General features: G+C 40.5%; 1 protein-coding gene across 1 annotated transcript in view; it reads right to left on the reverse strand.

Annotated features, from left to right (window-relative positions):
- foxn1 (forkhead box N1) overlaps positions 1 to 4,002 on the reverse strand; it is a 19,968-nt gene extending 15,966 nt beyond the window's left edge. Inside the window, exon 1 of the mRNA XM_015390975.1 lies at positions 3,970 to 4,002. The gene's annotated coding sequence lies outside the window, so the exon portion shown is untranslated. The remainder of the gene's footprint in view (positions 1 to 3,969) is intronic.
- Between the last annotated feature and the right edge of the window lie 1,946 nt (positions 4,003 to 5,948).

Raw genomic sequence — 5,948 nt, forward strand, 5'->3', positions numbered from 1 at the left:
ACTACTAGAAAGCTTTCATACACACTACTAGAAAGCTAGTAGTGTATATGAAAGCTTTCTAGTAGTGCGTATGAAAGGTAAAGCTTTTCACCAGTTTATATGAACAGTTCTCACTACTTTGTATGAGAGCTTTTGAGTAGGTTATATGAGAGGTAAATGTTTTCACTAGTTTATGTGAGAGCTTTTCACTAGTGTTTATGCACGTTTTCCAGTATATTATACAGAGTTTAATTTAATATGTGTATATGCAAGTTAATTCTGATTTATGTCCCTGGTGGCACCTCATAGATTCCAGTCTTAACTTGATGACTTGATGAGATGAATGGAGTCTGGTGTGCTACTGCTTGGTTGGAAAGAAAACCTACAGCCACACGGCCCTTTCTGGAACCAGCTAGACATCCCTGCTCTAAAGTGTAAGTAAAGTTAGAATAACCAAACTGTTTAATCAAAACAATGTTACGTGTGTAAATATATTCTTTAATTTAACTGAATAGTTTAAATGAAATTTTCCCCAAAAAATCAGTTGAAATATCTTTTAACTCATCATTTTATTTTACGTCATTTATGCTAAATAACTGGTTTGATTAAAAATGGCTGATGTAAAATTAGATATTAAAATGCTTATTTTTACAAGCATTTATCCTGTACACCAGGGGGCTCTTGCTCCTCTCTAGTGTTCATCAGGCGAGAGGTGGGAAAATTCTGGACAGGCCTACGGTCCATCATAGGGAAACAGAGAGACACGCAGTCAAAATTACCATGCATACACAAATTCATTCCAATTTCACAAGAGACTATGAAACCCTACAGTCATGTGTTTGGACTATGGGAGGAAACGGGGGTATCGACCGAAAACTCAAGCATCCACAGGGAGAATGTCCCAAACTGGGATTCAAAACTGGGCTCTTCTTGTAATAAGCGAACACAATAATAAAAACTGCACCCCTCCATCAGCTTTTTAAAATTCAATTCAGTTTATTTATATAGCACCAATTCACAAGTGCCATCTAAAGACACTTTACAATTCAACCAGATCATACATTTAAATTGATTCAAAGTTTTATATCTATGGAAAACCAATTGATTGCATTGACCCGAAAGCAATCCCTCACATCACGTATGCTTGTTGCGACAGTTGATAGGAAAAACTCCCTTTTAACAGGAATTAACCTCCAGCAGAACCAGGCTCAGTGTGAGCGGACATCTGCCGAGGCTGACTGGGGTTCAAGGAGACAGAAGCAGAGATCAAAAAGAAGCAGACATGCAAAAGGCAACTGTCAACCAGCTCTCCCCGTCCAGGAAACACACAACCAGGCAGACGAGCTCCGCTTTTCTCCCTCTAAGTTAACCTTAGGCTCCAAGGATCAGAAGGTGATGTGAGCTTGACATTTGAAATTAATCCAAATTGATGTTTCTCTCTTGCAAACTCTTGGAATTTTACCCCATGATGGTTAAGCTCCATCAAACCATTATCTGTACCCACTTCACCTTCAAGGGTCACTGGCAGTCACTGGACAGTGGGCTACTCCTTGGACAGGTTTCCAGTCCTCCTCAGACAGTTAAGGCCGTATTCTTTCTGAAATTGAGATTTTCCAACTCAGGTGTTTGAAACCTGCTGTGCTAAAATATGTGACTAAATCAGGAATTAATCAACAAAGTAGCTGTTTCATTTTAAGTCCTATCTATGGGGTCTGAAATAATCTGAATCACATTAAAATTAAAAATAATTGTAATTTAAATCACAGATGGCAGGGATTATCTTCTGAGACCAGGGTCACTGTATACAGAAAACAACCAAAAAAAAAAACAAGATATACAAGCCATTTTTAAGCCTTCTGCTGAGGGAAATAGCGGAGTGTATAGATTAGCTGCTTGAGTTGAATATGAAAAACAAGAATAACCCAAAAAAAATCACACCGATCACAACAAATTATGAGAGCTGACTAAAAAATAGCTAGAATCTAACTCAGGATTGTATTTCTCCATGTTGATGAAAGATGTAAGCAAATTCTGCAAAAGTGGAAAGACTGCATGAGCAAACACATCATCAGTTAACACATCTTAAGTAAACACATTACCACTATGCCGTCAGAATAAGTTGAGGCGTCAGCAGATTTCCTCTGTCTCTCCACAACTACCTTTACGCAAACATCTATCTGAAAACAATGTTCTAATGTGTGCTATCATTAGACAACAGGTATTGCTGTACCTTCAACACAGGCCAAAAAAGTGAACATGAATTTGTCGACATAAAGCTGCCATGTAAGTGTAAGTGTGAAATATTAATTTCATGCAAAAGTACCAGCAGCAGTACTACAGTTTAGTATTGGAAAAACTAAGAAAAGATGTCTTAAAAAAAAACACTTTAAAGCCCATAAGACAGAGACATAAACTCACCAAACTTAGGAATTCAACAGCTGCCGGTTGTTCCTTTGTTTATTTCCATCAGATTTTCTTTCCTATACCTGTAGTCCGTGCTGAGTCCATTTATCTTGGAGCTTTTTTCTCTCTATCTTTACCCTGACAGTGAGGCACTTTGATCAGATTGACTGACTCAATGGAAATGGAAATAGTTGATGGGGTGGTTTCAGTTTTTGTCAGCTCATAATATCATCCTTATTTTGTGTGTGAGGGTGTGTGTAAGATATATAGTATGTGGGTGTGTGAGTGTGTATGTCTGGCACTCGTTCAGGCTATTCCAGCCATAAGATATACAGAAGAAAAAAACCTGCTGCAACAGGTTATGAAAGATGTCTTGGTTCAGTCAATAGCAGCTCACAGGACTTCTTTCCTCCCCTTCATCTGTCTTTTTTTACAATGAATGGTTACCTGTCTGAAATTGGACACAAGATACACCAGCAATCATAGCCACTGGCAAAGAGCGGGCAACTTGCCCTTTTTCCGAGCATGCCTATGGCAAAGACTGACATAAATATGATCAGGTTACACACTACTGTTGAGTATTCAAATGAAAATGCACTGAGAAAACACAAGAAAGATCATTTGAGGACTTGGAGGGTGAAGGGGTGCATGCAAAGCTCCAGGTGCAGCACCAGAGGAAATTGAGAGTAAGTTCATTAGGACAGATGGAGCCAAAATGCATAATTTTGCATTGATGTTGGATGCTGGTCATTTTACCACTTCAGCTTTACATACTTTCACCCTTCGGAGTCAGTGCAGCTGACGTTTCATACAATGAATGATTTGATTTCAGAACTGCTGGTGCAGGGGACTGCAAATTCATTCCTCAAGTGGCAAAATCCAGCAACACTCTGATCTATCCATGCTCCTCCTGAATTAAATGAACTTCATTTAATTCAGGAGGAGCATGGATAGGTCAGAAGAGTCAACGACCAGCCCTTTTGCAAAACTTATATACCAAGGAGGATTTTTAGCTTTTGCAGTTCTTTCACACCAAACTCTTAAATAGTAATAGAGACCAGTTTCTAATGTGTTTCAAGCTGGTAAACCAAATCCAGTCATATCCTGGCAATGTTACAACTGTCTCCGCTCTCTGCTCGGTTTATCCGGATTTTGCAGTCTGAATGCATTCCTGGCCAGTGTACCAGAAGCAACAAGAGAGAATGTGACATTAGAGCAGAGGAGAAGAATAGCAAAATAAGAGCTTGAATCATGAAACAAAATATTTAAAACTTGGGTATCATGTGGGACAGTAGAGAGTTGCAGGCTTACAGCTATGTTTGAATACCAAAACAGTTACAGAAACCAAGAACATGAGCCCTTCAAAAGGTCTGTGCACACCACTGCAATCAGCACAATCATTGGAGATTTTATATTGAATTAATCTCTGAGGTGGAAGACCTCTTCCTTTGCTTTCATGATCTGTTATATTTCAATTTCTAATGACTACAAAGTTGGAAAACAACAGTTACCTGTCACTTGACTAGCAGTACTTATAGCTGATCTGAGAATTTAGAAACCTGCTCTTAACACAGTGGCGTAACTTACCTGCTGCTTTTCAACCACTTAAAAGAGTTTTCTTCATCTCTAAGATGGCAATATCCTTCTCTTTCTTTTGATGTTTTTACAACTTCCCAAACTCCACCCTCCATCAAACGGGCAGTATTGATTGGGTGTAAGGGAAGGTGGGTGGCAGCAACATGGGGAGGTAATGGAGCAGAGGTGTATATTTCCAGGTGTATATTTCCAGTGTCATTCCTCTGTTATTATTTTATATAAGAAGTCAAAGTGAAAAGCAAACCCAGGCTAACTAAATGTGAACATTTTGTAACTCTACTTGCTTCTTGGGCTAGTAGAGTAAATTAAGCGTAAGATTTTGCAGTGTTGGAACAAGGAGGAATCCTAGGCCTTGAGTTTCACATCCATGCTTTAGGGGGTGTTCAAAATACAATTTGAAAATAGACAGTTCTATTTGAAGTCTACCGTATGGAAAAGAGGTTATATAAATACCTACCATTACCTTATGGAGGCGCCTGGGGCAACGGCCTAATACAGCTCTCGACAATTTTTCCGACAATTCCACAAAATATGCCATTCAGAACGCTACAAAAACCAGGCATCAATCCCGCATCTATGACCGCCTCATAGAGCTACAGTCACAACATGCTTTAAATACAGCTTGATCGTATAAAAAGCTGCGGAGTGCTACAGAAGGATGTAAACAAAGCAAGCCGGCCAGGCAAAGGAGAAAGCCGGAGGAAGGGGAAAGTGAGATGGCATAAGAGGGGCAGCAGAGGCGGATAACAGCGAAGCTAAGAAGGAATTACCAAAGAACACCGTCCCATCAATCCTGCTCTCCAACGTCCTCTCACTGGATAACAAAATAATCTCCGACTCGAACTCTCTTCAAAAAAGGAGATTAGTAACTGCTGCACCATAATTCTGACTGAATCATGGTTTTATTCATCAATAGTCAACAATACTGTTAGCCTGGATGGCCTCACGCTATTCCACGGCAATAGAAACAAAGAACTAATCGGTACAGAGGTGGTGGGGTCTGTGTTTACATAAACAACAGCTGGTCTAAAAATTCTAGATCAGTTGCCAGCTTCTGCTCTCCAGACATGAGGTTTCTGACTGTTACCTGCAGGCTGTTCTATCTGCTCAGAGAGTTTAGTGTGGCTAGCATTACTGCTGTTTATGCGCCACCCAGGTCTAATACAAAAGAGGCCATGAAGACTCTCTACCAGGCATCTCTGAGCTTCAATCTGCACACACTGAGGGCCTTTTTTATCATTGCTGGGGATTTTAAGCAGGCTAAGTTAAAGGCTGCGCCCCCTCATTTCTACCGACATGTGGACTTTGCAGCTTGGGGTCAAAATATTTTAGATTTAGCCCACTCTAACATCTAAGATGCATTCAGAGCAGCTCCCCGCCCCCACCTCGAGTCATGAAATCACCTTTCTGTCATGCTAATTCCTGCATACAGGTCCCAGCTAATCAGGGCTAAACCAACAATTAAAGAAGTCAGAGTGTGGTCTGAGGGGGCCTTGGAGGAACTCTAAGAATGTTTTGAATGCTCTGACTGGAATATGTTCAAAGCTGCAGCAACCTATGACAAAAAAATAAATATATATTTAATTATGCCACCACTGTGTCAGCCTACATCAAGAAATGCACTGAAGACGTCAGCATCACAAAGAACATCCCCACCGAAGCAAACCAACGACCCAAAATGAATGGGGAGGTTTGGAGATTGCTAAAAGTACTTTCAAGTCTGGGGACAGAGAGGCACTGAGGACTGCACATGCCAACTTGAACATTGCCATCAGATCAGCAAAGCAGAACCACAGCCGGAAGATCCAGGATCTCTTCCATGATGCCAGCAACACCAGAAGAATGCAGCAATGCATATGGGTGATCACAGACTACAACACACCCTCCCCCCAGCAAATCAGCTAATGCCGACTTCCTAAATTAACTAAAAAACTTATTTGGAAGGTTTGAGGCACTAAACAGTACTTCAC

Source organism: Cyprinodon variegatus, unplaced genomic scaffold (genome assembly GCF_000732505.1).
Source record: "Cyprinodon variegatus isolate N-32 unplaced genomic scaffold, C_variegatus-1.0 Scaffold520, whole genome shotgun sequence".
NCBI lineage: Eukaryota > Metazoa > Chordata > Actinopteri > Cyprinodontiformes > Cyprinodontidae > Cyprinodon > Cyprinodon variegatus.